At 55.3% G+C, this 19858-nt stretch overlaps 21 non-coding genes across 21 annotated transcripts; all 21 read left to right on the forward strand.

Moving 5' to 3' along the window:
• The first annotated feature begins 714 nt into the window (after positions 1-714).
• On the forward strand, positions 715-833 carry LOC126140403 (5S ribosomal RNA). Its single transcript, XR_007528964.1, has one exon. It is a non-coding gene; the product is annotated as a 5S ribosomal RNA (ribosomal RNA).
• An 850-nt stretch (positions 834-1683) lies between these two features.
• Positions 1684-1802, forward strand: LOC126140949 (5S ribosomal RNA). The gene has a single exon (XR_007529456.1). It is a non-coding gene; the product is annotated as a 5S ribosomal RNA (ribosomal RNA).
• Positions 1803-2638: 836 nt separating this feature from the next.
• LOC126140667 (5S ribosomal RNA) lies at positions 2639-2757 on the forward strand. Its single transcript, XR_007529202.1, has one exon. It is a non-coding gene; the product is annotated as a 5S ribosomal RNA (ribosomal RNA).
• Positions 2758-3593: 836 nt separating this feature from the next.
• Positions 3594-3712, forward strand: LOC126140668 (5S ribosomal RNA). Its single transcript, XR_007529203.1, has one exon. It is a non-coding gene; the product is annotated as a 5S ribosomal RNA (ribosomal RNA).
• An 836-nt stretch (positions 3713-4548) lies between these two features.
• Positions 4549-4667, forward strand: LOC126140669 (5S ribosomal RNA). The gene has a single exon (XR_007529204.1). It is a non-coding gene; the product is annotated as a 5S ribosomal RNA (ribosomal RNA).
• Positions 4668-5493: 826 nt separating this feature from the next.
• On the forward strand, positions 5494-5612 carry LOC126140670 (5S ribosomal RNA). Its single transcript, XR_007529205.1, has one exon. It is a non-coding gene; the product is annotated as a 5S ribosomal RNA (ribosomal RNA).
• An 826-nt stretch (positions 5613-6438) lies between these two features.
• LOC126140672 (5S ribosomal RNA) lies at positions 6439-6557 on the forward strand. The gene has a single exon (XR_007529206.1). It is a non-coding gene; the product is annotated as a 5S ribosomal RNA (ribosomal RNA).
• An 836-nt stretch (positions 6558-7393) lies between these two features.
• Positions 7394-7512, forward strand: LOC126140673 (5S ribosomal RNA). The gene has a single exon (XR_007529207.1). It is a non-coding gene; the product is annotated as a 5S ribosomal RNA (ribosomal RNA).
• An 826-nt stretch (positions 7513-8338) lies between these two features.
• Positions 8339-8457, forward strand: LOC126140674 (5S ribosomal RNA). The gene has a single exon (XR_007529208.1). It is a non-coding gene; the product is annotated as a 5S ribosomal RNA (ribosomal RNA).
• An 832-nt stretch (positions 8458-9289) lies between these two features.
• Positions 9290-9408, forward strand: LOC126140676 (5S ribosomal RNA). Its single transcript, XR_007529210.1, has one exon. It is a non-coding gene; the product is annotated as a 5S ribosomal RNA (ribosomal RNA).
• Positions 9409-10244: 836 nt separating this feature from the next.
• Positions 10245-10363, forward strand: LOC126140677 (5S ribosomal RNA). The gene has a single exon (XR_007529211.1). It is a non-coding gene; the product is annotated as a 5S ribosomal RNA (ribosomal RNA).
• An 826-nt stretch (positions 10364-11189) lies between these two features.
• On the forward strand, positions 11190-11308 carry LOC126140678 (5S ribosomal RNA). The gene has a single exon (XR_007529212.1). It is a non-coding gene; the product is annotated as a 5S ribosomal RNA (ribosomal RNA).
• An 836-nt stretch (positions 11309-12144) lies between these two features.
• LOC126140679 (5S ribosomal RNA) lies at positions 12145-12263 on the forward strand. The gene has a single exon (XR_007529213.1). It is a non-coding gene; the product is annotated as a 5S ribosomal RNA (ribosomal RNA).
• An 826-nt stretch (positions 12264-13089) lies between these two features.
• LOC126140680 (5S ribosomal RNA) lies at positions 13090-13208 on the forward strand. Its single transcript, XR_007529214.1, has one exon. It is a non-coding gene; the product is annotated as a 5S ribosomal RNA (ribosomal RNA).
• Positions 13209-14040: 832 nt separating this feature from the next.
• On the forward strand, positions 14041-14159 carry LOC126140681 (5S ribosomal RNA). Its single transcript, XR_007529215.1, has one exon. It is a non-coding gene; the product is annotated as a 5S ribosomal RNA (ribosomal RNA).
• Positions 14160-14985: 826 nt separating this feature from the next.
• LOC126140683 (5S ribosomal RNA) lies at positions 14986-15104 on the forward strand. The gene has a single exon (XR_007529216.1). It is a non-coding gene; the product is annotated as a 5S ribosomal RNA (ribosomal RNA).
• Positions 15105-15936: 832 nt separating this feature from the next.
• On the forward strand, positions 15937-16055 carry LOC126140684 (5S ribosomal RNA). The gene has a single exon (XR_007529217.1). It is a non-coding gene; the product is annotated as a 5S ribosomal RNA (ribosomal RNA).
• Positions 16056-16881: 826 nt separating this feature from the next.
• Positions 16882-17000, forward strand: LOC126140685 (5S ribosomal RNA). Its single transcript, XR_007529218.1, has one exon. It is a non-coding gene; the product is annotated as a 5S ribosomal RNA (ribosomal RNA).
• An 832-nt stretch (positions 17001-17832) lies between these two features.
• On the forward strand, positions 17833-17951 carry LOC126140686 (5S ribosomal RNA). Its single transcript, XR_007529219.1, has one exon. It is a non-coding gene; the product is annotated as a 5S ribosomal RNA (ribosomal RNA).
• Positions 17952-18787: 836 nt separating this feature from the next.
• On the forward strand, positions 18788-18906 carry LOC126140688 (5S ribosomal RNA). Its single transcript, XR_007529221.1, has one exon. It is a non-coding gene; the product is annotated as a 5S ribosomal RNA (ribosomal RNA).
• An 826-nt stretch (positions 18907-19732) lies between these two features.
• Positions 19733-19851, forward strand: LOC126140689 (5S ribosomal RNA). The gene has a single exon (XR_007529222.1). It is a non-coding gene; the product is annotated as a 5S ribosomal RNA (ribosomal RNA).
• The last annotated feature ends 7 nt before the right edge of the window (positions 19852-19858 follow it).

The following is a 19858-nucleotide window of genomic DNA, read 5'->3' on the forward strand; positions in this document are numbered from 1 at the left end:
TCAGTTTGAGGGAGAATGTGCTAACCAAGTTTGCCAAGAAGACTTTGAAAACGACAAAACAGTACGAATCGGCAGGTGATTTCTGAAATACGTCACCGCCTATTGTTGTGTAGGAGTGTAGAGTTCCAAATTTGATTTGTAACCACGAATTTATTCCTTAGTCGTCTCGTCTCGTCTCGTCTCGTCTCGTCCCGCAGACGTTTGTCGTGCTTGCGCTGTCATATGGACCACGACCCGAGCGGCAGCGAGCGGCAGTCGAGCAAAGTCGGGACAAGTCGGGACGGGGACAGGGACAGGGATAGGAATAGTGCGAATGCACTGCAAACTACGCAGACACCTGGTGTGAGGCGAGGCGAGGCGAGGAAGCCCACATCGCTACCAGTGGGCCCTCCAGCACGACACTGGCGCACCCCGCACAGGCCCTCCGCTGAACACCAGGGACAAGATGCGTCCTCCGCTAGTGTCGAAGGCTGCACGCGCCCAGCGAATGACAGGGGGTGCAACGAGCAGCAGTGCGTCTCACACACGCGGCGGTGCGCCCGCCAATTCGGCCGTCACTCTGCTGGGACGCCGGGCGCGCCTCCCCGCGCCGTCCTCGAGGAACTGGCGGTTGCGGAAGGAAGCGCTTTCGTCAAATGCGGCCGAAAACTAACATTTTGTGTGTTGGGAGAAAAGCGGAACGCGAATTCTGCCGTGCTCCTACATTAGATGAGCGCCAACGGCCATACCATGATGAATACACCGGTTCTCGTCCGATCACCGAAATTAAGCATCATCGGGACCGGCTAGTACTTGGATGGGTGACCGCCTGGGAAACCCGGGTGCTGTTGGCTCCATTCCTGTTTTTTTTTTTTTTTGTTATGTCGCCAGCCCAATTTTCAAACTACCTTTCTGTTGTGACAAAGATGCTTCCTTAAGCCTTTTAAACTACTGTAATGGTACGAAAATGCAGTAATTAACTCAGTTTGAGGGAGAATGTGCTAACCACGTTTGCCAAGAAGACTTTGAAAACGACAAAACAGTACGAATCGGCAGGTGAATTCTGAAATACGTACCGCCTATTGTTGTGTAGGAGTGTAGAGTTCCAAATTTGATTTGTAACCACGAATTTATTCCTTAGTCGTCTCGTCTCGTCTCGTCTCGTCTCGTCCAGCAGACGTTTGTCGTGCTTGCGCTGTCATATGGACCACGACCCGAGCGGCAGCGAGCGGCAGTCGAGCAAAGTCGGGACAAGTCGGGACGGGGACAGGGACAGGGATAGGAATGGTGCGAATGCACTGCAAACTACGCAGACACCTGGTGTGAGGCGAGGCGAGGCGAGGCGAGGCGAGGAAGCCCACATCGCTACCAGTGGGCCCTCCAGCACGACACTGGCGCACCCCGCACAGGCCCTCCGCTGAGCACCAGGGACAAGATGCGTCCTCCGCTAGTGTCGAAGGCTGCACGCGCCGAGCGAATGACAGGGGGTGCTACGAGCAGCAGTGCGTCTCACACACGCGGCGGTGCGCCCGCCAATTCGGCCGTCATTCTGCTGGGACGCCGGGCGCGCCTCCCCGCGCCGTCCTCGAGGAACTGGCGGTTGCGGAAGGAAGCGCTTTCGTCAAATGCGGCCGAAAACTAACATTTTGTGTGTTGGGAGAAAAGCCGAACGCGAATTCTGCCGTGTTCCTACATTAGATGAGCGCCAACGGCCATACCATGATGAATACACCTGTTCTCGTCCGATCACCGAAGTTAAGCATCATCGGGCCCGGCTAGTACTTGGATGGGTGACCGCCTGGGAAACCCGGGTGCTGTTGGCTCCCTTCCTGTTATGTTTTTTGTTATGTCGCCAGCCCAATTTTCAAACTACCTTTCTGTTGTGACAAAGATGCTTCCTTAAGCCTTTTCAACTACTGTAATGGTACGAAAATGCAGTAATTAACTCAGTTTGAGGGAGAATGTGCTAACCACGTTTGCCAAGAAGACTTTGAAAACGACAAAACAGTACGAATCGGCAGGTGAATTCTGAAATACGTACCGCCTATTGTTGTGTAGGAGTGTAGAGTTCCAAATTTGATTTGTAACCACGAATTTATTCCTTAGTCGTCTCGTCTCGTCTCGTCTCGTCTCGTCCAGCAGACGTTTGTCGTGCTTGCGCTGTCATATGGACCACGACCCGAGCGGCAGCGAGCGGCAGTCGAGCAAAGTCGGGACAAGTCGGGACGGGGACCGGGACAGGGATAGGAATGGTGCGAATGCACTGCAAACTACGCAGACACCTGGTGTGAGGCGAGGCGAGGCGAGGAAGCCCACATCGCTACCAGTGGGCCCTCCAGCACGACACTGGCGCACCCCGCACAGGCCCTCCGCTGAGCACCAGGGACAAGATGCGTCCTCCGCTAGTGTCGAAGGCTGCACGCGCCCAGCGAATGACAGGGGGTGCAACGAGCAGCAGTGCGTCTCACACACGCGGCGGTGCGCCCGCCAATTCGGCCGTCACTCTGCTGGGACGCCGGGCGCGCCTCCCCGCGCCGTCCTCGAGGAACTGGCGGTTGCGGAAGGAAGCGCTTTCGTCAAATGCGGCCGAAAACTAACATTTTGTGTGTTGGGAGAAAAGCCGAACGCGAATTCTGCCGTGCTCCTACATTAGATGAGCGCCAACGGCCATACCATGATGAATACACCGGTTCTCGTCCGATCACCGAAGTTAAGCATCATCGGGCCCGGCTAGTACTTGGATGGGTGACCGCCTGGGAAACCCGGGTGCTGTTGGCTCCCTTCCTGTTATGTTTTTTGTTATGTCGCCAGCCCAATTTTCAAACTACCTTTCTGTTGTGACAAAGATGCTTCCTTAAGCCTTTTAAACTACTGTAATGGTACGAAAATGCAGTAATTAACTCAGTTTGAGAGAGAATGTGCTAACCACGTTTGCCAAGAAGACTTTGAAAACGACAAAACAGTACGAATCGGCAGGTGAATTCTGAAATACGTACCGCCTATTGTTGTGTAGGAGTGTAGAGTTCCAAATTTGATTTGTAACCACGAATTTATTCCTTAGTCGTCTCGTCTCGTCTCGTCTCGTCTCGTCCCGCAGACGTTTGTCGTGCTTGCGCTGTCATATGGACCACGACCCGAGCGGCAGCGAGCGGCAGTCGAGCAAAGTCGGGACAAGTCGGGACGGGGACCGGGACAGGGATAGGAATGGTGCGAATGCACTGCAAACTACGCAGACACCTGGTGTGAGGCGAGGCGAGGCGAGGAAGCCCACATCGCTACCAGTGGGCCCTCCAGCACGACACTGGCGCACCCCGCACAGGCCCTCCGCTGAGCACCAGGGACAAGATGCGTCCTCCGCTAGTGTCGAAGGCTGCACGCGCCCAGCGAATGACAGGGGGTGCAACGAGCAGCAGTGCGTCTCACACACGCGGCGGTGCGCCCGCCAATTCGGCCGTCACTCTGCTGGGACGCCGGGCGCGCCTCCCCGCGCCGTCCTCGAGGAACTGGCGGTTGCGGAAGGAAGCGCTTTCGTCAAATGCGGCCGAAAACTAACATTTTGTGTGTTGGGAGAAAAGCCGAACGCGAATTCTGCCGTGCTCCTACATTAGATGAGCGCCAACGGCCATACCATGATGAATACACCGGTTCTCGTCCGATCACCGAAGTTAAGCATCATCGGGCCCGGCTAGTACTTGGATGGGTGACCGCCTGGGAAACCCGGGTGCTGTTGGCTCCCTTCCTGTTATGTTTTTTGTTATGTCGCCAGCCCAATTTTCAAACTACCTTTCTGTTGTGACAAAGATGCTTCCTTAAGCCTTTTCAACTACTGTAATGGTACGAAAATGCAGTAATTAACTCAGTTTGAGAGAGAATGTGCTAACCACGTTTGCCAAGAAGACTTTGAAAACGACAAAACAGTACGAATCGGCAGGTGAATTCTGAAATACGTACCGCCTATTGTTGTGTAGGAGTGTAGAGTTCCAAATTTGATTTGTAACCACGAATTTATTCCTTAGTCGTCTCGTCTCATCTCGTCTCGTCTCGTCCCGCAGACGTTTGTCGTGCTTGCGCTGTCATATGGACCACGACCCGAGCGGCAGCGAGCGGCAGTCGAGCAAAGTCGGGACAAGTCGGGACGGGGACCGGGACAGGGATAGGAATGGTGCGAATGCACTGCAAACTACGCAGACACCTGGTGTGAGGCGAGGCGAGGCGAGGAAGCCCACATCGCTACCAGTGGGCCCTCCAGCACGACACTGGCGCACCCCGCACAGGCCCTCCGCTGAGCACCAGGGACAAGATGCGTCCTCCGCTAGTGTCGAAGGCTGCACGCGCCCAGCGAATGACAGGGGGTGCAACGAGCAGCAGTGCGTCTCACACACGCGGCGGTGCGCCCGCCAATTCGGCCGTCACTCTGCTGGGACGCCGGGCGCGCCTCCCCGCGCCGTCCTCGAGGAACTGGCGGTTGCGGAAGGAAGCGCTTTCGTCAAATGCGGCCGAAAACTAACATTTTGTGTGTTGGGAGAAAAGCCGAACGCGAATTCTGCCGTGCTCCTACATTAGATGAGCGCCAACGGCCATACCATGATGAATACACCGGTTCTCGTCCGATCACCGAAGTTAAGCATCATCGGGCCCGGCTAGTACTTGGATGGGTGACCGCCTGGGAAACCCGGGTGCTGTTGGCTCCCTTCCTGTTATGTTTTTTGTTATGTCGCCAGCCCAATTTTCAAACTACCTTTCTGTTGTGACAAAGATGCTTCCTTAAGCCTTTTCAACTACTGTAATGGTACGAAAATGCAGTAATTAACTCAGTTTGAGAGAGAATGTGCTAACCACGTTTGCCAAGAAGACTTTGAAAACGACAAAACAGTACGAATCGGCAGGTGAATTCTGAAATACGTACCGCCTATTGTTGTGTAGGAGTGTAGAGTTCCAAATTTGATTTGTAACCACGAATTTATTCCTTAGTCGTCTCGTCTCGTCTCGTCCCGCAGACGTTTGTCGTGCTTGCGCTGTCATATGGACCACGACCCGAGCGGCAGCGAGCGGCAGTCGAGCAAAGTCGGGACAAGTCGGGACGGGGACCGGGACAGGGATAGGAATGGTGCGAATGCACTGCAAACTACGCAGACACCTGGTGTGAGGCGAGGCGAGGCGAGGAAGCCCACATCGCTACCAGTGGGCCCTCCAGCACGACACTGGCGCACCCCGCACAGGCCCTCCGCTGAGCACCAGGGACAAGATGCGTCCTCCGCTAGTGTCGAAGGCTGCACGCGCCCAGCGAATGACAGGGGGTGCAACGAGCAGCAGTGCGTCTCACACACGCGGCGGTGCGCCCGCCAATTCGGCCGTCACTCTGCTGGGACGCCGGGCGCGCCTCCCCGCGCCGTCCTCGAGGAACTGGCGGTTGCGGAAGGAAGCGCTTTCGTCAAATGCGGCCGAAAACTAACATTTTGTGTGTTGGGAGAAAAGCCGAACGCGAATTCTGCCGTGCTCCTACATTAGATGAGCGCCAACGGCCATACCATGATGAATACACCGGTTCTCGTCCGATCACCGAAGTTAAGCATCATCGGGCCCGGCTAGTACTTGGATGGGTGACCGCCTGGGAAACCCGGGTGCTGTTGGCTCCCTTCCTGTTATGTTTTTTGTTATGTCGCCAGCCCAATTTTCAAACTACCTTTCTGTTGTGACAAAGATGCTTCCTTAAGCCTTTTCAACTACTGTAATGGTACGAAAATGCAGTAATTAACTCAGTTTGAGAGAGAATGTGCTAACCACGTTTGCCAAGAAGACTTTGAAAACGACAAAACAGTACGAATCGGCAGGTGAATTCTGAAATACGTACCGCCTATTGTTGTGTAGGAGTGTAGAGTTCCAAATTTGATTTGTAACCACGAATTTATTCCTTAGTCGTCTCGTCTCGTCTCGTCCCGCAGACGTTTGTCGTGCTTGCGCTGTCATATGGACCACGACCCGAGCGGCAGCGAGCGGCAGTCGAGCAAAGTCGGGACAAGTCGGGACGGGGACCGGGACAGGGATAGGAATGGTGCGAATGCACTGCAAACTACGCAGACACCTGGTGTGAGGCGAGGCGAGGCGAGGAAGCCCACATCGCTACCAGTGGGCCCTCCAGCACGACACTGGCGCACCCCGCACAGGCCCTCCGCTGAACACCAGGGACAAGATGCGTCCTCCGCTAGTGTCGAAGGCTGCACGCGCCCAGCGAATGACAGGGGGTGCAACGAGCAGCAGTGCGTCTCACACACGCGGCAGTGCGCCCGCCAATTCGGTCGTCACTCTGCTGGGACGCCGGGCGCGCCTCCCCGCGCCGTCCTCGAGGAACTGGCGGTTGCGGAAGGAAGCGCTTTCGTCAAATGCGGCCGAAAACTAACATTTTGTGTGTTGGGAGAAAAGCCGAACGCGAATTCTGCCGTGCTCCTACATTAGATGAGCGCCAACGGCCATACCATGATGAATACACCGGTTCTCGTCCGATCACCGAAGTTAAGCATCATCGGGCCCGGCTAGTACTTGGATGGGTGACCGCCTGGGAAACCCGGGTGCTGTTGGCTCCCTTCCTGTTATGTTTTTTGTTATGTCGCCAGCCCAATTTTCAAACTACCTTTCTGTTGTGACAAAGATGCTTCCTTAAGCCTTTTAAACTACTGTAATGGTACGAAAATGCAGTAATTAACTCAGTTTGAGAGAGAATGTGCTAACCACGTTTGCCAAGAAGACTTTGAAAACGACAAAACAGTACGAATCGGCAGGTGAATTCTGAAATACGTACCGCCTATTGTTGTGTAGGAGTGTAGAGTTCCAAATTTGATTTGTAACCACGAATTTATTCCTTAGTCGTCTCGTCTCGTCTCGTCTCGTCTCGTCCCGCAGACGTTTGTCGTGCTTGCGCTGTCATATGGACCACGACCCGAGCGGCAGCGAGCGGCAGTCGAGCAAAGTCGGGACAAGTCGGGACGGGGACCGGGACAGGGATAGGAATGGTGCGAATGCACTGCAAACTACGCAGACACCTGGTGTGAGGCGAGGCGAGGCGAGGAAGCCCACATCGCTACCAGTGGGCCCTCCAGCACGACACTGGCGCACCCCGCACAGGCCCTCCGCTGAGCACCAGGGACAAGATGCGTCCTCCGCTAGTGTCGAAGGCTGCACGCGCCCAGCGAATGACAGGGGGTGCAACGAGCAGCAGTGCGTCTCACACACGCGGCGGTGCGCCCGCCAATTCGGCCGTCACTCTGCTGGGACGCCGGGCGCGCCTCCCCGCGCCGTCCTCGAGGAACTGGCGGTTGCGGAAGGAAGCGCTTTCGTCAAATGCGGCCGAAAACTAACATTTTGTGTGTTGGGAGAAAAGCCGAACGCGAATTCTGCCGTGCTCCTACATTAGATGAGCGCCAACGGCCATACCATGATGAATACACCGGTTCTCGTCCGATCACCGAAGTTAAGCATCATCGGGCCCGGCTAGTACTTGGATGGGTGACCGCCTGGGAAACCCGGGTGCTGTTGGCTCTTTTCCTGTTATGTTTTTTGTTATGTCGCCAGCCCAATTTTCAAACTACCTTTCTGTTGTGACAAAGATGCTTCCTTAAGCCTTTTAAACTACTGTAATGGTACGAAAATGCAGTAATTAACTCAGTTTGAGAGAGAACGTGCTAACCACGTTTGCCAAGAAGACTTTGAAAACGACAAAACAGTACGAATCGGCAGGTGATTTCTGAAATACGTACCGCCTATTGTTGTGTAGGAGTGTAGAGTTCCAAATTTGATTTGTAACCACGAATTTATTCCTTAGTCGTCTCGTCTCGTCTCGTCCCGCAGACGTTTGTCGTGCTTGCGCTGTCATATGGACCACGACCCGAGCGGCAGCGAGCGGCAGTCGAGCAAAGTCGGGACAAGTCGGGACGGGGACAGGGACAGGGATAGGAATGGTGCGAATGCACTGCAAACTACGCAGACACCTGGTGTGAGGCGAGGCGAGGCGAGGAAGCCCACATCGCTACCAGTGGGCCCTCCAGCACGACACTGGCGCACCCCGCACAGGCCCTCCGCTGAGCACCAGGGACAAGATGCGTCCTCCGCTAGTGTCGAAGGCTGCACGCGCCCAGCGAATGACAGGGGGTGCAACGAGCAGCAGTGCGTCTCACACACGCGGCGGTGCGCCCGCCAATTCGGCCGTCACTCTGCTGGGACGCCGGGCGCGCCTCCCCGCGCCGTCCTCGAGGAACTGGCGGTTGCGGAAGGAAGCGCTTTCGTCAAATGCGGCCGAAAACTAACATTTTGTGTGTTGGGAGAAAAGCCGAACGCGAATTCTGCCGTGCTCCTACATTAGATGAGCGCCAACGGCCATACCATGATGAATACACCGGTTCTCGTCCGATCACCGAAGTTAAGCATCATCGGGCCCGGCTAGTACTTGGATGGGTGACCGCCTGGGAAACCCGGGTGCTGTTGGCTCCCTTCCTGTTATGTTTTTATGTCGCCAGCCCAATTTTCAAACTACCTTTCTGTTGTGACAAAGATGCTTCCTTAAGCCTTTTAAACTACTGTAATGGTACGAAAATGCAGTAATTAACTCAGTTTGAGAGAGAATGTGCTAACCACGTTTGCCAAGAAGACTTTGAAAACGACAAAACAGTACGAATCGGCAGGTGAATTCTGAAATACGTACCGCCTATTGTTGTGTAGGAGTGTAGAGTTCCAAATTTGATTTGTAACCACGAATTTATTCCTTAGTCGTCTCGTCTCGTCTCGTCTCGTCTCGTCCCGCAGACGTTTGTCGTGCTTGCGCTGTCATATGGACCACGACCCGAGCGGCAGCGAGCGGCAGTCGAGCAAAGTCGGGACAAGTCGGGACGGGGACCGGGACAGGGATAGGAATGGTGCGAATGCACTGCAAACTACGCAGACACCTGGTGTGAGGCGAGGCGAGGCGAGGAAGCCCACATCGCTACCAGTGGGCCCTCCAGCACGACACTGGCGCACCCCGCACAGGTCCTCCGCTGAGCACCAGGGACAAGATGCGTCCTCCGCTAGTGTCGAAGGCTGCACGCGCCCAGCGAATGACAGGGGGTGCAACGAGCAGCAGTGCGTCTCACACACGCGGCGGTGCGCCCGCCAATTCGGCCGTCACTCTGCTGGGACGCCGGGCGCGCCTCCCCGCGCCGTCCTCGAGGAACTGGCGGTTGCGGAAGGAAGCGCTTTCGTCAAATGCGGCCGAAAACTAACATTTTGTGTGTTGGGAGAAAAGCCGAACGCGAATTCTGCCGTGCTCCTACATTAGATGAGCGCCAACGGCCATACCATGATGAATACACCGGTTCTCGTCCGATCACCGAAGTTAAGCATCATCGGGCCCGGCTAGTACTTGGATGGGTGACCGCCTGGGAAACCCGGGTGCTGTTGGCTCCCTTCCTGTTATGTTTTTTGTTATGTCGCCAGCCCAATTTTCAAACTACCTTTTTGTTGTGACAAAGATGCTTCCTTAAGCCTTTTAAACTACTGTAATGGTACGAAAATGCAGTAATTAACTCAGTTTGAGAGAGAATGTGCTAACCACGTTTGCCAAGAAGACTTTGAAAACGACAAAACAGTACGAATCGGCAGGTGAATTCTGAAATACGTACCGCCTATTGTTGTGTAGGAGTGTAGAGTTCCAAATTTGATTTGTAACCACGAATTTATTCCTTAGTCGTCTCGTCTCGTCTCGTCTCGTCTCGTCCCGCAGACGTTTGTCGTGCTTGCGCTGTCATATGGACCACGACCCGAGCGGCAGCGAGCGGCAGTCGAGCAAAGTCGGGACAAGTCGGGACGGGGACCGGGACAGGGATAGGAATGGTGCGAATGCACTGCAAACTACGCAGACACCTGGTGTGAGGCGAGGCGAGGCGAGGAAGCCCACATCGCTACCAGTGGGCCCTCCAGCACGACACTGGCGCACCCCGCACAGGCCCTCCGCTGAGCACCAGGGACAAGATGCGTCCTCCGCTAGTGTCGAAGGCTGCACGCGCCCAGCGAATGACAGGGGGTGCAACGAGCAGCAGTGCGTCTCACACACGCGGCGGTGCGCCCGCCAATTCGGCCGTCACTCTGCTGGGACGCCGGGCGCGCCTCCCCGCGCCGTCCTCGAGGAACTGGCGGTTGCGGAAGGAAGCGCTTTCGTCAAATGCGGCCGAAAACTAACATTTTGTGTGTTGGGAGAAAAGCCGAACGCGAATTCTGCCGTGCTCCTACATTAGATGAGCGCCAACGGCCATACCATGATGAATACACCGGTTCTCGTCCGATCACCGAAGTTAAGCATCATCGGGCCCGGCTAGTACTTGGATGGGTGACCGCCTGGGAAACCCGGGTGCTGTTGGCTCTTTTCCTGTTATGTTTTTTGTTATGTCGCCAGCCCAATTTTCAAACTACCTTTCTGTTGTGACAAAGATGCTTCCTTAAGCCTTTTAAACTACTGTAATGGTACGAAAATGCAGTAATTAACTCAGTTTGAGAGAGAACGTGCTAACCACGTTTGCCAAGAAGACTTTGAAAACGACAAAACAGTACGAATCGGCAGGTGATTTCTGAAATACGTACCGCCTATTGTTGTGTAGGAGTGTAGAGTTCCAAATTTGATTTGTAACCACGAATTTATTCCTTAGTCGTCTCGTCTCGTCTCGTCCCGCAGACGTTTGTCGTGCTTGCGCTGTCATATGGACCACGACCCGAGCGGCAGCGAGCGGCAGTCGAGCAAAGTCGGGACAAGTCGGGACGGGGACCGGGACAGGGATAGGAATGGTGCGAATGCACTGCAAACTACGCAGACACCTGGTGTGAGGCGAGGCGAGGCGAGGAAGCCCACATCGCTACCAGTGGGCCCTCCAGCACGACACTGGCGCACCCCGCACAGGCCCTCCGCTGAACACCAGGGACAAGATGCGTCCTCCGCTAGTGTCGAAGGCTGCACGCGCCCAGCGAATGACAGGGGGTGCAACGAGCAGCAGTGCGTCTCACACACGCGGCAGTGCGCCCGCCAATTCGGTCGTCACTCTGCTGGGACGCCGGGCGCGCCTCCCCGCGCCGTCCTCGAGGAACTGGCGGTTGCGGAAGGAAGCGCTTTCGTCAAATGCGGCCGAAAACTAACATTTTGTGTGTTGGGAGAAAAGCCGAACGCGAATTCTGCCGTGCTCCTACATTAGATGAGCGCCAACGGCCATACCATGATGAATACACCGGTTCTCGTCCGATCACCGAAGTTAAGCATCATCGGGCCCGGCTAGTACTTGGATGGGTGACCGCCTGGGAAACCCGGGTGCTGTTGGCTCCCTTCCTGTTATGTTTTTTGTTATGTCGCCAGCCCAATTTTCAAACTACCTTTCTGTTGTGACAAAGATGCTTCCTTAAGCCTTTTAAACTACTGTAATGGTACGAAAATGCAGTAATTAACTCAGTTTGAGAGAGAATGTGCTAACCACGTTTGCCAAGAAGACTTTGAAAACGACAAAACAGTACGAATCGGCAGGTGAATTCTGAAATACGTACCGCCTATTGTTGTGTAGGAGTGTAGAGTTCCAAATTTGATTTGTAACCACGAATTTATTCCTTAGTCGTCTCGTCTCGTCTCGTCTCGTCTCGTCCCGCAGACGTTTGTCGTGCTTGCGCTGTCATATGGACCACGACCCGAGCGGCAGCGAGCGGCAGTCGAGCAAAGTCGGGACAAGTCGGGACGGGGACCGGGACAGGGATAGGAATGGTGCGAATGCACTGCAAACTACGCAGACACCTGGTGTGAGGCGAGGCGAGGCGAGGAAGCCCACATCGCTACCAGTGGGCCCTCCAGCACGACACTGGCGCACCCCGCACAGGCCCTCCGCTGAGCACCAGGGACAAGATGCGTCCTCCGCTAGTGTCGAAGGCTGCACGCGCCCAGCGAATGACAGGGGGTGCAACGAGCAGCAGTGCGTCTCACACACGCGGCGGTGCGCCCGCCAATTCGGCCGTCACTCTGCTGGGACGCCGGGCGCGCCTCCCCGCGCCGTCCTCGAGGAACTGGCGGTTGCGGAAGGAAGCGCTTTCGTCAAATGCGGCCGAAAACTAACATTTTGTGTGTTGGGAGAAAAGCCGAACGCGAATTCTGCCGTGCTCCTACATTAGATGAGCGCCAACGGCCATACCATGATGAATACACCGGTTCTCGTCCGATCACCGAAGTTAAGCATCATCGGGCCCGGCTAGTACTTGGATGGGTGACCGCCTGGGAAACCCGGGTGCTGTTGGCTCTTTTCCTGTTATGTTTTTTGTTATGTCGCCAGCCCAATTTTCAAACTACCTTTCTGTTGTGACAAAGATGCTTCCTTAAGCCTTTTAAACTACTGTAATGGTACGAAAATGCAGTAATTAACTCAGTTTGAGAGAGAACGTGCTAACCACGTTTGCCAAGAAGACTTTGAAAACGACAAAACAGTACGAATCGGCAGGTGATTTCTGAAATACGTACCGCCTATTGTTGTGTAGGAGTGTAGAGTTCCAAATTTGATTTGTAACCACGAATTTATTCCTTAGTCGTCTCGTCTCGTCTCGTCCCGCAGACGTTTGTCGTGCTTGCGCTGTCATATGGACCACGACCCGAGCGGCAGCGAGCGGCAGTCGAGCAAAGTCGGGACAAGTCGGGACGGGGACCGGGACAGGGATAGGAATGGTGCGAATGCACTGCAAACTACGGAGACACCTGGTGTGAGGCGAGGCGAGGCGAGGAAGCCCACATCGCTACCAGTGGGCCCTCCAGCACGACACTGGCGCACCCCGCACAGGCCCTCCGCTGAGCACCAGGGACAAGATGCGTCCTCCGCTAGTGTCGAAGGCTGCACGCGCCCAGCGAATGACAGGGGGTGCAACGAGCAGCAGTGCGTCTCACACACGCGGCGGTGCGCCCGCCAATTCGGCCGTCACTCTGCTGGGACGCCGGGCGCGCCTCCCCGCGCCGTCCTCGAGGAACTGGCGGTTGCGGAAGGAAGCGCTTTCGTCAAATGCGGCCGAAAACTAACATTTTGTGTGTTGGGAGAAAAGCCGAACGCGAATTCTGCCGTGCTCCTACATTAGATGAGCGCCAACGGCCATACCATGATGAATACACCGGTTCTCGTCCGATCACCGAAGTTAAGCATCATCGGGCCCGGCTAGTACTTGGATGGGTGACCGCCTGGGAAACCCGGGTGCTGTTGGCTCCCTTCCTGTTATGTTTTTATGTCGCCAGCCCAATTTTCAAACTACCTTTCTGTTGTGACAAAGATGCTTCCTTAAGCCTTTTAAACTACTGTAATGGTACGAAAATGCAGTAATTAACTCAGTTTGAGAGAGAATGTGCTAACCACGTTTGCCAAGAAGACTTTGAAAACGACAAAACAGTACGAATCGGCAGGTGAATTCTGAAATACGTACCGCCTATTGTTGTGTAGGAGTGTAGAGTTCCAAATTTGATTTGTAACCACGAATTTATTCCTTAGTCGTCTCGTCTCGTCTCGTCTCGTCTCGTCCCGCAGACGTTTGTCGTGCTTGCGCTGTCATATGGACCACGACCCGAGCGGCAGCGAGCGGCAGTCGAGCAAAGTCGGGACAAGTCGGGACGGGGACCGGGACAGGGATAGGAATGGTGCGAATGCACTGCAAACTACGCAGACACCTGGTGTGAGGCGAGGCGAGGCGAGGAAGCCCACATCGCTACCAGTGGGCCCTCCAGCACGACACTGGCGCACCCCGCACAGGCCCTCCGCTGAGCACCAGGGACAAGATGCGTCCTCCGCTAGTGTCGAAGGCTGCACGCGCCCAGCGAATGACAGGGGGTGCAACGAGCAGCAGTGCGTCTCACACACGCGGCGGTGCGCCCGCCAATTCGGCCGTCACTCTGCTGGGACGCCGGGCGCGCCTCCCCGCGCCGTCCTCGAGGAACTGGCGGTTGCGGAAGGAAGCGCTTTCGTCAAATGCGGCCGAAAACTAACATTTTGTGTGTTGGGAGAAAAGCCGAACGCGAATTCTGCCGTGCTCCTACATTAGATGAGCGCCAACGGCCATACCATGATGAATACACCGGTTCTCGTCCGATCACCGAAGTTAAGCATCATCGGGCCCGGCTAGTACTTGGATGGGTGACCGCCTGGGAAACCCGGGTGCTGTTGGCTCTTTTCCTGTTATGTTTTTTGTTATGTCGCCAGCCCAATTTTCAAACTACCTTTCTGTTGTGACAAAGATGCTTCCTTAAGCCTTTTAAACTACTGTAATGGTACGAAAATGCAGTAATTAACTCAGTTTGAGAGAGAACGTGCTAACCACGTTTGCCAAGAAGACTTTGAAAACGACAAAACAGTACGAATCGGCAGGTGATTTCTGAAATACGTACCGCCTATTGTTGTGTAGGAGTGTAGAGTTCCAAATTTGATTTGTAACCACGAATTTATTCCTTAGTCGTCTCGTCTCGTCTCGTCCCGCAGACGTTTGTCGTGCTTGCGCTGTCATATGGACCACGACCCGAGCGGCAGCGAGCGGCAGTCGAGCAAAGTCGGGACAAGTCGGGACGGGGACCGGGACAGGGATAGGAATGGTGCGAATGCACTGCAAACTACGCAGACACCTGGTGTGAGGCGAGGCGAGGCGAGGAAGCCCACATCGCTACCAGTGGGCCCTCCAGCACGACACTGGCGCACCCCGCACAGGCCCTCCGCTGAGCACCAGGGACAAGATGCGTCCTCCGCTAGTGTCGAAGGCTGCACGCGCCCAGCGAATGACAGGGGGTGCAACGAGCAGCAGTGCGTCTCACACACGCGGCGGTGCGCCCGCCAATTCGGCCGTCACTCTGCTGGGACGCCGGGCGCGCCTCCCCGCGCCGTCCTCGAGGAACTGGCGGTTGCGGAAGGAAGCGCTTTCGTCAAATGCGGCCGAAAACTAACATTTTGTGTGTTGGGAGAAAAGCCGAACGCGAATTCTGCCGTGCTCCTACATTAGATGAGCGCCAACGGCCATACCATGATGAATACACCGGTTCTCGTCCGATCACCGAAGTTAAGCATCATCGGGCCCGGCTAGTACTTGGATGGGTGACCGCCTGGGAAACCCGGGTGCTGTTGGCTCCCTTCCTGTTATGTTTTTATGTCGCCAGCCCAATTTTCAAACTACCTTTCTGTTGTGACAAAGATGCTTCCTTAAGCCTTTTAAACTACTGTAATGGTACGAAAATGCAGTAATTAACTCAGTTTGAGAGAGAATGTGCTAACCACGTTTGCCAAGAAGACTTTGAAAACGACAAAACAGTACGAATCGGCAGGTGAATTCTGAAATACGTACCGCCTATTGTTGTGTAGGAGTGTAGAGTTCCAAATTTGATTTGTAACCACGAATTTATTCCTTAGTCGTCTCGTCTCGTCTCGTCTCGTCTCGTCCCGCAGACGTTTGTCGTGCTTGCGCTGTCATATGGACCACGACCCGAGCGGCAGCGAGCGGCAGTCGAGCAAAGTCGGGACAAGTCGGGACGGGGACCGGGACAGGGATAGGAATGGTGCGAATGCACTGCAAACTACGCAGACACCTGGTGTGAGGCGAGGCGAGGCGAGGAAGCCCACATCGCTACCAGTGGGCCCTCCAGCACGACACTGGCGCACCCCGCACAGGCCCTCCGCTGAGCACCAGGGACAAGATGCGTCCTCCGCTAGTGTCGAAGGCTGCACGCGCCCAGCGAATGACAGGGGGTGCAACGAGCAGCAGTGCGTCTCACACACGCGGCGGTGCGCCCGCCAATTCGGCCGTCACTCTGCTGGGACGCCGGGCGCGCCTCCCCGCGCCGTCCTCGAGGAACTGGCGGTTGCGGAAGGAAGCGCTTTCGTCAAATGCGGCCGAAAACTAACATTTTGTGTGTTGGGAGAAAAGCCGAACGCGAATTCTGCCGTGCTCCTACATTAGATGAGCGCCAACGGCCATACCATGATGAATACACCGGTTCTCGTCCGATCACCGAAGTTAAGCATCATCGGGCCCGGCTAGTACTTGGATGGGTGACCGCCTGGGAAACCCGGGTGCTGTTGGCTCCCTTCCTGTTATGTTTTTTGTTATGTCGCCAGCCCAATTTTCAAACTACCTTTCTGTTGTGACAAAGATGCTTCCTTAAGCCTTTTAAACTACTGTAATGGTACGAAAATGCAGTAATTAACTCAGTTTGAGAGAGAATGTGCTAACCACGTTTGCCAAGAAGACTTTGAAAACGACAAAACAGTACGAATCGGCAGGTGAATTCTGAAATACGTACCGCCTATTGTTGTGTAGGAGTGTAGAGTTCCAAATTTGATTTGTAACCACGAATTTATTCCTTAGTCGTCTCGTCTCGTCTCGTCCCGCAGACGTTTGTCGTGCTTGCGCTGTCATATGGACCACGACCCGAGCGGCAGCGAGCGGCAGTCGAGCAAAGTCGGGACAAGTCGGGACGGGGACCGGGACAGGGATAGGAATGGTGCGAATGCACTGCAAACTACGCAGACACCTGGTGTGAGGCGAGGCGAGGCGAGGAAGCCCACATCGCTACCAGTGGGCCCTCCAGCACGACACTGGCGCACCCCGCACAGGCCCTCCGCTGAGCACCAGGGACAAGATGCGTCCTCCGCTAGTGTCGAAGGCTGCACGCGCCCAGCGAATGACAGGGGGTGCAACGAGCAGCAGTGCGTCTCACACACGCGGCGGTGCGCCCGCCAATTCGGCCGTCACTCTGCTGGGACGCCGGGCGCGCCTCCCCGCGCCGTCCTCGAGGAACTGGCGGTTGCGGAAGGAAGCGCTTTCGTCAAATGCGGCCGAAAACTAACATTTTGTGTGTTGGGAGAAAAGCCGAACGCGAATTCTGCCGTGCTCCTACATTAGATGAGCGCCAACGGCCATACCATGATGAATACACCGGTTCTCGTCCGATCACCGAAGTTAAGCATCATCGGGCCCGGCTAGTACTTGGATGGGTGACCGCCTGGGAAACCCGGGTGCTGTTGGCTCCCTTCCTGTTATGTTTTTATGTCGCCAGCCCAATTTTCAAACTACCTTTCTGTTGTGACAAAGATGCTTCCTTAAGCCTTTTAAACTACTGTAATGGTACGAAAATGCAGTAATTAACTCAGTTTGAGAGAGAATGTGCTAACCACGTTTGCCAAGAAGACTTTGAAAACGACAAAACAGTACGAATCGGCAGGTGAATTCTGAAATACGTACCGCCTATTGTTGTGTAGGAGTGTAGAGTTCCAAATTTGATTTGTAACCACGAATTTATTCCTTAGTCGTCTCGTCTCGTCTCGTCTCGTCTCGTCCCGCAGACGTTTGTCGTGCTTGCGCTGTCATATGGACCACGACCCGAGCGGCAGCGAGCGGCAGTCGAGCAAAGTCGGGACAAGTCGGGACGGGGACCGGGACAGGGATAGGAATGGTGCGAATGCACTGCAAACTACGCAGACACCTGGTGTGAGGCGAGGCGAGGCGAGGAAGCCCACATCGCTACCAGTGGGCCCTCCAGCACGACACTGGCGCACCCCGCACAGGCCCTCCGCTGAGCACCAGGGACAAGATGCGTCCTCCGCTAGTGTCGAAGGCTGCACGCGCCCAGCGAATGACAGGGGGTGCAACGAGCAGCAGTGCGTCTCACACACGCGGCGGTGCGCCCGCCAATTCGGCCGTCACTCTGCTGGGACGCCGGGCGCGCCTCCCCGCGCCGTCCTCGAGGAACTGGCGGTTGCGGAAGGAAGCGCTTTCGTCAAATGCGGCCGAAAACTAACATTTTGTGTGTTGGGAGAAAAGCCGAACGCGAATTCTGCCGTGCTCCTACATTAGATGAGCGCCAACGGCCATACCATGATGAATACACCGGTTCTCGTCCGATCACCGAAGTTAAGCATCATCGGGCCCGGCTAGTACTTGGATGGGTGACCGCCTGGGAAACCCGGGTGCTGTTGGCTCCCTTCCTGTTATGTTTTTTGTTATGTCGCCAGCCCAATTTTCAAACTACCTTTCTGTTGTGACAAAGATGCTTCCTTAAGCCTTTTAAACTACTGTAATGGTACGAAAATGCAGTAATTAACTCAGTTTGAGAGAGAATGTGCTAACCACGTTTGCCAAGAAGACTTTGAAAACGACAAAACAGTACGAATCGGCAGGTGAATTCTGAAATACGTACCGCCTATTGTTGTGTAGGAGTGTAGAGTTCCAAATTTGATTTGTAACCACGAATTTATTCCTTAGTCGTCTCGTCTCGTCTCGTCTCGTCTCGTCCCGCAGACGTTTGTCGTGCTTGCGCTGTCATATGGACCACGACCCGAGCGGCAGCGAGCGGCAGTCGAGCAAAGTCGGGACAAGTCGGGACGGGGACCGGGACAGGGATAGGAATGGTGCGAATGCACTGCAAACTACGCAGACACCTGGTGTGAGGCGAGGCGAGGCGAGGAAGCCCACATCGCTACCAGTGGGCCCTCCAGCACGACACTGGCGCACCCCGCACAGGCCCTCCGCTGAGCACCAGGGACAAGATGCGTCCTCCGCTAGTGTCGAAGGCTGCACGCGCCCAGCGAATGACAGGGGGTGCAACGAGCAGCAGTGCGTCTCACACACGCGGCGGTGCGCCCGCCAATTCGGCCGTCACTCTGCTGGGACGCCGGGCGCGCCTCCCCGCGCCGTCCTCGAGGAACTGGCGGTTGCGGAAGGAAGCGCTTTCGTCAAATGCGGCCGAAAACTAACATTTTGTGTGTTGGGAGAAAAGCCGAACGCGAATTCTGCCGTGCTCCTACATTAGATGAGCGCCAACGGCCATACCATGATGAATACACCGGTTCTCGTCCGATCACCGAAGTTAAGCATCATCGGGCCCGGCTAGTACTTGGATGGGTGACCGCCTGGGAAACCCGGGTGCTGTTGGCTCTTTTCCTGTTATGTTTTTTGTTATGTCGCCAGCCCAATTTTCAAACTACCTTTCTGTTGTGACAAAGATGCTTCCTTAAGCCTTTTAAACTACTGTAATGGTACGAAAATGCAGTAATTAACTCAGTTTGAGAGAGAACGTGCTAAACACGTTTGCCAAGAAGACTTTGAAAACGACAAAACAGTACGAATCGGCAGGTGATTTCTGAAATACGTACCGCCTATTGTTGTGTAGGAGTGTAGAGTTCCAAATTTGATTTGTAACCACGAATTTATTCCTTAGTCGTCTCGTCTCGTCTCGTCCCGCAGACGTTTGTCGTGCTTGCGCTGTCATATGGACCACGACCCGAGCGGCAGCGAGCGGCAGTCGAGCAAAGTCGGGACAAGTCGGGACGGGGACCGGGACAGGGATAGGAATGGTGCGAATGCACTGCAAACTACGCAGACACCTGGTGTGAGGCGAGGCGAGGCGAGGAAGCCCACATCGCTACCAGTGGGCCCTCCAGCACGACACTGGCGCACCCCGCACAGGCCCTCCGCTGAACACCAGGGACAAGATGCGTCCTCCGCTAGTGTCGAAGGCTGCACGCGCCCAGCGAATGACAGGGGGTGCAACGAGCAGCAGTGCGTCTCACACACGCGGCAGTGCGCCCGCCAATTCGGTCGTCACTCTGCTGGGACGCCGGGCGCGCCTCCCCGCGCCGTCCTCGAGGAACTGGCGGTTGCGGAAGGAAGCGCTTTCGTCAAATGCGGCCGAAAACTAACATTTTGTGTGTTGGGAGAAAAGCCGAACGCGAATTCTGCCGTGCTCCTACATTAGATGAGCGCCAACGGCCATACCATGATGAATACACCGGTTCTCGTCCGATCACCGAAGTTAAGCATCATCGGGCCCGGCTAGTACTTGGATGGGTGACCGCCTGGGAAACCCGGGTGCTGTTGGCTCCCTTCC

Source organism: Schistocerca cancellata, unplaced genomic scaffold, assembly GCF_023864275.1.
Source record: "Schistocerca cancellata isolate TAMUIC-IGC-003103 unplaced genomic scaffold, iqSchCanc2.1 HiC_scaffold_705, whole genome shotgun sequence".
Lineage (NCBI taxonomy): Eukaryota > Metazoa > Arthropoda > Insecta > Orthoptera > Acrididae > Schistocerca > Schistocerca cancellata.